Genomic DNA, 11241 nt, shown 5'->3' with positions numbered 1-11241 from the left:
GTGTAATAGTTGTTTTCGTTAGTTATGTATTTACTAAGGTACTTTTATGTTAAAGTCTAATGCAATACCTTAGTATTTTTTGTATGCTTTATAGTTCTCCTATAAATAGGAGTGTTACTTGGAGATAGATAAGAGTTTTAGGGGAGTCGGTCTTGTCAGTTATCTCTTTGTAAACTTGAAGCATAATAGAGCTGAAACCAGATATTATTTACTCTTGGTGTTCTTAATTCTCGTAACTCTGATTTTACATTCATTACTTGATTCAATACTTCATCAAAGTCACATATTGACAAGCCGGGAGTGTTGGGTGTCAAAGTCTTGAGAAAGTTGGTTCTTCAATCACTTTCTAAGTCACATAGTGAGTTTCCTTTGGGACTACTATGTAACAGACTATGACATGACCCTTAATGATCTTATCTATTTGCTTGGTGCTGCTGAATCAGCTATGATTTGGAGCACTGGTAAAGCAAACTTGATTAGAAGATCAACTTCCATGGACATTGACAATGGTAACATTGGGTATCCAGAAAAGCTTTCTCTTCCCAATGGAAAGGGATGGGCCATAGTCAACTCGGTTGACCAAATGGTAAAGAGAAAGGCTAAGTCTGAGATAGTCCCATGTACCATTACCAAAGAGTCCATATGGTTCTAATGCCAAAGGAAGGGGCATTGGTTGCGAAGCTGCCCTAACTACCTGAAAGATCTGAGAAAAGGTGAAGTCAAAAAGTTTGACTCTGCTTCAGGTAAGTCCACTATCTAACTCTGTTAAGTTCCTTATTGATGATTCTTAATACAAAATGTGACTCGGTTACATTTTGATGTTTGGCAGGATCAAGCAAAGGGAATGAACCTTAAAGAAAGAGTATGTTGAATCTGATCGCGAAGATGGATTTCAATCGCATGGTTCGAAGATCGGATTCTTGAGCCACTACTTAGGAGTTATGATAAATTGCTAGAAAATATGTAATAGCATAGTTTTCATTTAAAGTTGCATTGTAAGGAAAAAGTTTTTCCGCATTTTATAAATAAATAAAATTTTGTTTTATTTTATTATATCTCCTTGCAATGGCATTTATGAAAAATTGGTGTTTGTATGTTTCTAGCAATAATGGAAATATGAATTTGATTCTTTCTTTTGTGGTAGTGTCTAAATTTACCAAATAAGGAAAGATTCTCATCACCCAAGTTTTCAATTGGACCGAAACTTGGAATCGTGCAAGTTGTATAGTATGATGAATGAGAACTTTCAGCTTTGGAAAATTAAGACTAATTCCTTGTTCACATGTATATGTGAGTCAAGTGAAGAACTAAGGGATCGAGTACACATTCTTGTGCACTGGCCAACTCCACCACAAAAGATCGATAAGACTATTCGTCATGATTTACTAAAGTCTTTAGTAAATATGGTTATACTTACAAGTTTAAGTATAATTCTGAAGCATTGGAAAAGTTTCGATGTATGGCAGAACGAATGAGAAGAATCAAATTAGGCAGAGAGATAAACGTTTCTCAAATCTGAAAAGATGGGAGAGTACTTTAGTATCATGTTTTGTGATCATCTTAATGATTAAGAAATCATATCACAATTAGTCCTCTAAGGACATCTTAGTGCATTCCTATGGCTAAGAAGAGGAATCGTGAATTGTTGAAATGGTTAAATCAAGAAGATGAGTCATACTTCGTACAAAAACAATTCTTAGAGTCATACTCCAAGATTGTAACTTGAGTGACATATCTTAAAGAAGGTTTATAACACTTGTCAAATGTAAGAGTAAAATGTGTTATACTCTTGTACATTTGAAATTGGTAAGTTGTGATGTTTTGGATAAAACAAAGACCAACTAAGGCTAAATTGTGTGAAGTATAAGTCTTGATAAGAATCCGCACTATCTCTTGAATATTTGTTTTGTCAAGGAATGGTTCTTGGCAAGAGAGTCTTATATGTCAAGAGGACAGTGGGAGTCTAAAAGATCCTGAAAGAGTTTCAAGAACTAATCAAGAATAAAACATGTAGTTTATCACTAGCACACGACTTGAGGTTTATAACCTATCGTGTTGACATATTCCTATTTCTGTGCCCATTCCAGTTAAAGTTGGCTTTGCATATGAGTTCTAAGAGTTCTCAATCGGTTGCATAACAACTTGGAAGCAATGGCAGGCCCTTGTGCTTCCAGGTGGCAAGAAGTTAAGACTGCACAAGTTCAGTCCATATGAGTTTGGATTTGTCACTAACCTTGTCTTGTGATTATGGTTTTGACAAATGCATATGGATAGGAACACATACACCATAAAATCTAAGTGTCATAAGGTTTCTCTCCGATTCATGAAAATGATGGTGAGGAAACACTTTCACTAAATAGATTTTAAGTAGATAGCAAGTGTGATATTTGCATTCTCAAAGTCGTTAGTGGAGCGTGTGTGGTTAACCAGCACACTAACATGGACTTGTGCGAAATGGCAAAGGTCTAAACAATTGAGACTGTGATTACGGCATCTCTTTTCATAGTTCTGAAACTGTTTAGATACACATGTGTGCTATCTAAGGAAAGGTGTATGATTTTGATAAAGTTTTATCAAAGCATTTCGTATCAGAAGTCTGAACTTTTGTAAGAAAGTCAATAAAGTATTGATTTCTAGAAGTCCAGCTGATTTCTGAGTACATGTCAAAGCTAGTGGGAGCATAAGTGTTATGCTAATAATCATCTGTTAGTGGGAGCATGATAATTAAGATATGTGTTGCAAGTTAGCAATATTAATTATAGAAAACAAAAGTTTCAATTGGGAAAAGTTGTTTTGCTATAATTAAGGGAGAGGAAATTATACTTCATTTCAATTCTAAAAGCTTAGATTGAGATTTTAATCATCTTTAGTCAAGGACATATATAGGAATTTTATGTTGGAATGGTTCAACTTAAGGAAATTCTATATATATTGCATTCTCAAATTTGATTATGATTACAACATCCCTCTTCATAGTCGAATTATGAAAACATGGCAAATAAAAATATTGTAGCAAAAGACTGGTCTAGAATCATGTCTTTATGTGAGACATCATGAATCGTGTCCCATATGCTTCGGGTATAGGATCGATTGCATGTGCTATAATATTTATCCTTTCTAAATTTTCCAAATGCCTGTGGGCATTAAGAGGGGAAAAGGTCTAGAATTGGATATGAATAAAATGATTAAGCAATTGTCAAGGATAATCTAAGGTTCACCAAAGATTGGTTGCTCAGGAATAGTTGGAAGTATAGTGTTAACTTTTGAGATGATAATATACATGAAGATGATAATATACATGAAGATGATCAGAGAACAAGAAACGATCATCACGATAACAGTAAATTAAATAAAAATAAATTTTATATGAGTGGCAACCTATATCGCCAAAGTCAGTGCACATACGTATAATGAACAAAGATTTCGATCAATTAGCCGTCGGAGATAATGATTACAGAAAATGTAAACCATATTTCTAATCAGTAAACTTACCCGAATATGCAGCCTAAACGTGTGTAGGTTGGAAGGAAAGGAATTGCGAAATATTTTGAGGCTCCGCTAATGAAAAATTTGAACTGTGCTAATTACCGCTAAATATTTAGTAATTCAAATTTATTAAAGTAGTTCCAGATTGATAGATAGGGTATATCCATCTAGCTAACGTCAAGAAAGAACATAGACTAACGAGGTGTTCATAGTATAATTTTAATTTAAAATTATAAACGAGGATTAAACATTAATAAACTATACATTTTTACGCTGTTATGTTTAAACCAAAATTTATATATAAAAGACGTACGGGTCATGTCAATATATATGGTAGTTGCTTATGGTGTCATGGTATCACCCATGGATGACATATGGGTCATTGGTCAATATGGTAGTTGTTTATGGTGTCCATGGATGACATACGGGTCATTGGTCAATATGGTAGTTGTTTATGGTGTCCATGGATGACATACGGGTCATTGGTCAACACGGTAGTTGCTTATGGTGTCCATGGTATACCCATGGATGACATATGGGTCATTGGTGAACATGGTAGTTGCTTATGGTGTCCATGGATGACATATGGGTCATTGGTCAACATGGTAGTTGCTTATGGTGTCCATGGTATACCCATGGATGACATATGGGTCATTGGTCAACATGGTAGTTACTTATGGTGTCCATGGTGTACCTATGGATGACACATGGGTCATTGGTCAACATGGTAGTTGCTTATAGTGTCCATGGATGACATATGGGTCATTGGTCAACATGGTAGTTGCTTATGGTGTCCATGGATGACATACGGGTCATTAGTCAACACGGTAGTTGCTTATTGTGTCCATGGATGACATACATGTAATTGGTAAACATGGTAGTTGCTTATGGTGTCCATGGATGACATACGGGTCATTGGTCAACACGGTAGTTGCTTATGGTGTCCATGGTATACCCATGGATGACATATGGGTCATTGGTGAATATGGTAGTTGCTTATGGTGTCCATGGATGACATATGGGTCATTGGTCAACATGGGAGTTGCTTATGGTGTCCATAGTATACCCATGGATGACATATGGGTCATTGGTCAACATAGTAGATGCTTATGGTGTCCATGGATGACATCTGGGTCATTGGTCAACATGGTAGTTGCTTATGGTGTCCATGGATGACATACATGTCATTGGTCAACACGGTAGTTGCTTATGGTGTCCATGGTATACCCATGGATGACATATGAGTCATTCGTCAACATGGTAGTTCCTTATGGTGTCCATGGTATACCCATGGATGACATATGGGTCATTGGTCAACATGGTAGTTGCTTATGGTGTCCATGGAGGACATATGGATCATTGGTTAACATGGTTGTTGCTTATGGTGTCCATGGATGACATACGGGTCATTGGTCAACACGATAGTTGCTTATGTTGTCCATGGATGACATACGGGTTATTGGTCAACACGGTAGTTGCTTATGGTGTCTATGGTATACCCATGGATGACATATGGGTCATTGGTCAACATGGTAGTTGCTTATGGTGTCCATGGATGACATATGGGTCATTGGTCAACATGGTAGTTGCTTATGGTGTCCATAGATGACATATGGGTCATTGTTCAATATGGTATTTGCTTATGGTGTCCATGGATGACATACGGGTCATTGGTCAACATGGTAGTTGCTTATGGTGTGATGGTATCACCCATGGATGACATACGGGTCATTGGTCAACATGGTAGTTGCTTATGGTGTGATGGTATTACCCATGGATGACATACGGGTCATTGGTCAACATGGTAGTTACTTATGATGTCCATGGATGACATACGGGTCATTGGTCCACATGGTAATTGTTGGATTAGTGTCTAAGTCCATAACTATAATTGGTATGTACTTGACCCGATTTGGCATGGTCCATTTGGGTTGCATGGCATCGAAACAATTTGGATAGACTTTTATGAGAAAAGGATATTTATGATTTGTTAATATATTATAAATTCTAATATATTAATATGAAATCATATTATTTAATTAGTATTGATCAAAAATTAATTTGGAATTAATTTTGTGATCAAAAGGAGATTAATTAAATATATGGGGATTGATTGTGTAAATCCTTCATTCTTATATATGTGGGCTTATGATCCATAGTTCTTCATGTTGGGCTAAACCCATGGAGTAACCCATGGATACTCCATGGAGGTTTTAACCCATGAAGCATGAAGAATATGGAAAGACATGAGTTACATGGTGTAACCCTAATAGCCACAATATATAAGGACCCCATGGCTCAAGAAATTGGAACTAAGGTGTGTACACATGAGGGCTAGCCGATTTGAGCATAAGAACTTCTCTCTCAAGTTATTCCAAGTTGTTGGTGGTGTTGTGTGAACCATTTGAGGTGTCACACTTGAGGCACTAGGCTCTTAAGCTCCATGGAATCAAGCTACAACATCAAAGGTATGTCATTCTACTAGATTCTTGTAGTATAGTTGCTTCATATTATGCTAGTTAGGATGAAACCTTGGAATATCAAATATTTTCATGTATAATAGAGAAAACATAGATCCAAGGTTTACAGGGTTTCATATACACCATAGGAGTGTTAGAATGCTCAAAACCCTTCAGTAGTATCAGAGACTAGGCTTGTTTTCAGTTATACTTGATGCAAATTGCTGAAAATCGAAGTTTGTATGCTGTCTGGTCAGCTGACTCGCCGAGTCCATTAAGGGACTCGACGAGTCCATGCCTAAATTCATCCAACTCGTCGAGTTGGTTCATGCACTCGACGAGTTGGACCCCCTGACAGCATATCTTTGAGTTTTAAGGCTGGAATTGGTCTAGAATCATTACCTTAAACTATGTTGGACTTATAAAACCTATTTTTGATGTGGTAATGATTATGGTAAACCAATTTCAAGGTTGTTATCAAAATTTCAAGTTTTATATGTGTTTATGTAATTCTTGAAATTGTTGATATGATTTTTCATACACTTATGAGTTTTTGGTAGATCATAGGAATTATTTGCAAATTGGTTCTTAGTTAATTCTTGATCTAAATGTTTTTTAATGGAGTCCATAATTTGTCCTCAAGTTATGGATTACCAAAAATCATTTCTTTTAAAGATCCATTAAAATTCATAGGTTACACAATTGAAGAGTCTTTTTGTTTTATGAACTCCATAACTTGTCCTCAAGTTATGGATGTTCAAGAGTCTCTTCATTAAAGTTTTTAAAACCTTAATTAAACTCATAAGTTATGAAAATCCAAAAGTTTTTGAATAGTTCAAAACTTGCCCTCAAGTTTTGGAATTTGTAAAGTTTCTCCTCATGAATACTTTAATTCCAAGTAAAACCCTTAGAATTTTAAAAGTTAAAATTCAACTCTTATACTTTATAGTATTAGAAGTTAATAATATATATATGTATAAGAACAAAGTCAGTCTTACCGTTAGTAGGCCTCATTCACGAAGCCGGTCTATAAGGGGGGTATAATGTTACTGCCTATAAAATGGCAGTTTAATGGGTGTCCACTCTCACCCACCGCTTCCTTGACTGGTGGAGGGTCGTTAGCCGAACGGGTAGGACAAGGACTATAATTCTCCCTTCATTATAAGTATAATGATAAATATAAAGTAACTAAACCTTTTCTAAATTCCCAATCTTAGTTACTTTAGGAAAATGTGAATTTGGTGCTAACCCATGAAATTACACTTTTCACTTTGCTTAAATCATTAGTGGAGCGTGTGTGGTTAACCGGCACACTAACCTGGATTTAACAAGGTAGGCAAATGATAACTTAATGTTTATCATAGGATCGGTGGAGCGCGTGTGGTTAACCGACACATCGATTAAGTGATAAATATTAAGGGTACCAAGTATATTTGCATGGTTATTCACACCTTGTTTTGTGATCCTTAACATCCCAGTCACAAAACTTGAGAGGGCACAATCAGGATTGAAACATGCCATTGAAAAGTTGAACGAATCTCAAAAGATCTAGGAGTTTCAAATCCAATTAAAACCTAATAAATTATTTCATTTTTCATGGTGGAAATTGGTGAATCATCATTCACCTACCTTTAAATAGTTTATAGCTTGGATTACGACATCCCTCTTCCAAGTTATAAAATATTGTGTTGGGTCCTAGCCTTAATATTTCATATTGGGTGTTATATTAAGGACTTAAATCAACTAACTTGAATATCTCCCATTTTAGATGTTTGGTTCAGACAACTATGATCTTTCCAAATCTATAGGAACAAACTTTCCTAATGAAGATGATGTCCCGTGGTTGGATCATGGAAATGATACTTCAATTCCTCCACCTCCTCCAATTATTCTCCCTAACCCACAAGGTCACTCAAGCCCTATTGGCAAGCAAGGTCTATGTGTGCTCACATCTTGGAGATGAAGTCTGATGTGATTTATGAACATTGGTTTGGCTTGCGGAATTAAAGAACACACAATGAACATGGTGATTTCGGTATTTAAGAGATGCATTCGATTATGTATGGTGTTACAAAAAGGGATCTAGATCTAAATCTACATGAATAACACACACTTACACACTCAATTTTACATCTCTCAAGCACACCTCCTTAAGTGGTATGAACCCACCTTATATAGAGGTGTTTACATGTCTCTCTCTCACTCTCTATCTCATGTCACAAGGCTAATGCACCACATGCAAGTGGGTCTACAAAAGTCAACCCATTTACAAAGTCATACATGGATAACTTTTTACCCAACATTCTCCCCTTCAAAGTTAGGAATGGATGACCCACTTCAAATCTTCCAAAATCGAGCAACTATGCGATCCGAGCCTCAAGCGTGACATATGTTGAGATGAACTTCAAATCTTCAATTCTTCCATGATTCTTCAATTTGGGTTCTAGGATGTGAGACCATACGAACCGAGCATCAACGAATGATTACGAGCTTCTCAAACTCCAAATAATCACCCTAAATGTGAGCATAAAAACACACCCCAAAAATATTCAATAAATCCAAACCCATCTTGAACCGAAATCACTTCCGAATCTCCAATCGAATTATTTCATAAACTTCAAAAATTCAAGGTCACTTCGGTCTACAAGTCTGCGTAATATGAAAAATTCAACTTCGAATTTCCATATAAATTTCTCCCCCTTTTTATAATCGAAATTTGATTATAAAACCAACAAGGAAAGAGAATGTGCTCTATTCAGAATTTTTCTTGTCAAAACTCCCCCTTAACATGTGGCATAAAATTTTAACTTCAATCCGGAAAACCGAAAAAATCTTCAATTTTTAGCTTCGTTCACGGACCGCCTTTGACAAAATTTCTAAAAAATGGGTAAAAATTGTCAATTTCAAAATTCTGCAGTGACCCGGTGCGTCCAAAACAGCCAAAAATGCGAAACTCTCCCCCTTTTTCGAAACTGGGTAGAAAGCATCAATTCGCATTAACTGTAGGGGCCTGAAATGCATTTTCTTCAATTTCACAGCAAAATAAGTCCATTTTCGAAATTGGGTATGAATAACTAAATTTTCGAAACTTCAGGGACTGCTTTCGAAATTTCTGCCTTTTGTCCCAAAATGTCGAAAATATGTCCCGATGTCGAATCTGGACTAATGCTGCCAAGCTGTCGAAATTTCAGGGACCAATTTCGAAAATTCTCCATTATTTCTTCCAAACTGTCGAAAATTACCCCAACTTTCGAAAGTGGGTAAAAACTGCCAAATTGTCGAAACATTAAGGACCAATGTCGAAACTTTTGTGTTGTCTTCTTCCCCAATCTCGTGAACCAGTAACAAAAAATTTTCTTCCTTCCCATTCGTTAGTTTCAATCACGAAATCCACAACACCATTTTAACGAAACTTTTGCTTGAAATGTCAAAAATTACAAACTTTCGTTAGGCCCGGTATCACTAAATCCTTCGATTCGTTATTTCCCCAATCCAATTCTTTGCATTCGTCAACAACCATCGACTATTCGTTAAACAACAACAAAATCGCTTTTTGAGTTAGACCAATCGACATCCAAACTATCGATTCCAACTACATCAACCATTTGTTCATCAATCGACGTCTAATTACAGATTCGTTTCTTCAAGCAATGACCCAAATGAGCAATCGATCTTCGACTCCAAATCAACAATCGAAATAACAATTATCAATTTCCCAGTCATTTCCCAAACCTTTAGTCCTTCGATATTAGCCTCAAGCAAGAACGAAATCAAAACAATTGATACCAATTGATGTGATTTATGAACATTGGTTTGGCTTGCGGAATTAAAGAACACACAATGAAGATGACTTTTTGCATATGAAACTTAGGTTTCATGTTGTTGTTGGAAAGGAACACAATGAATTTTGGTCACTCATCAAGATTACAAGGGTGTTGAGTATCACAAAAGACGTAATGTTTGAAAACATGATACAAAACTTTCGTTATCATGTTGTTAGGGCAAACAATGTTGCGTGTGATTTCTCCATTGTAGATTTCCCTCTCATGAACTTGAATGATCTTATTCAAGTTGCCTTAATTTTGAAAGACATGAATGCTTCGCAACTTCAGGGAACTGATAAGGAAATTTTGAGACTAGGTCTTGGTCATATCAAAATTTTCATAGACAATTACTATGATTGTCTAGCCTTGACTGATGTTGAATTTTCAGCAACACTTGGGAAGGAAGTAAAAGTGGCTATGGATGTGACGAAGACTCAAACAGAACTGAAGAAATATGCTGATGGAGAGATCTGTTTGAAGCCATTTGGATTGGTATTTGCTGGAAAAGACAAGAATGGGAAAGCAAAAAGATTTCTATTTCAAGCAAGTGAAGTGGAAAAATATACTACAGCTCAATATACGAACTTCATTGTTCGTATGAATAACTGCAAAAAGAACAATGATGGTGATAAAGCAGAGTTAAAGAAGGTGATGAGCTGGTATACAGAGATTTGCAGAATGATACATTTTGCTGCACATATTCTTACCAATTGAGAAGTTCGATATTATTACAAAGGGGGGGATTGTAAGGTCGAATTTATGTTGTAATATGTTGAAGTCTGTGTAATAGTTGTTTTCGTTAGTTATGTATTTACTAAGGTACTTTTATGTTAAAGTCTAATGCAATACCTTAGTATTTTTTGTATGCTTTATAGTTCTCCTATAAATAGGAGTGTTACTTGGAGATAGATAAGAGTTTTAGGGGAGTCGGTCTTGTCAGTTATCTCTTTGTAAACTTGAAGCATAATAGAGCTGAAACCAGATATTATTTACTCTTGGTGTTCTTAATTCTCGTAACTCTGATTTTACATTCATTACTTGATTCAATACTTCATCAAAGTCACATATTGACAAGCCGGGAGTGTTGGGTGTCAAAGTCTTGAGAAAGTTGGTTCTTCAATCACTTTCTAAGTCACATAGTGAGTTTCCTTTGGGACTACTATGTAACAGACTATGACATGACCCTTAATGATCTTATCTATTTGCTTGGTGCTGCTGAATCAGCTATGATTTGGAGCACTGGTAAAGCAAACTTGATTAGAAGATCAACTTCCATGGACATTGACAATGGTAACATTGGGTATCCAGAAAAGCTTTCTCTTCCCAATGGAAAGGGATGGGCCATAGTCAACTCGGTTGACCAAATGGTAAAGAGAAAGGCTAAGTCTGAGATAGTCCCATGTACCATTACCAAAGAGTCCATATGGTTCTAATGCCAAAGGAAGGGGCATTGGTTGCGAAGCTGCCCTAAC

This window comes from Lactuca virosa, chromosome 6, assembly GCF_052849685.1.
Source record: "Lactuca virosa cultivar CGN04683 chromosome 6, Lactuca_virosa_CGN04683_v6, whole genome shotgun sequence".
Lineage (NCBI taxonomy): Eukaryota > Viridiplantae > Streptophyta > Magnoliopsida > Asterales > Asteraceae > Lactuca > Lactuca virosa.
Note: the sequence above shows the minus strand (reverse complement) of the source record.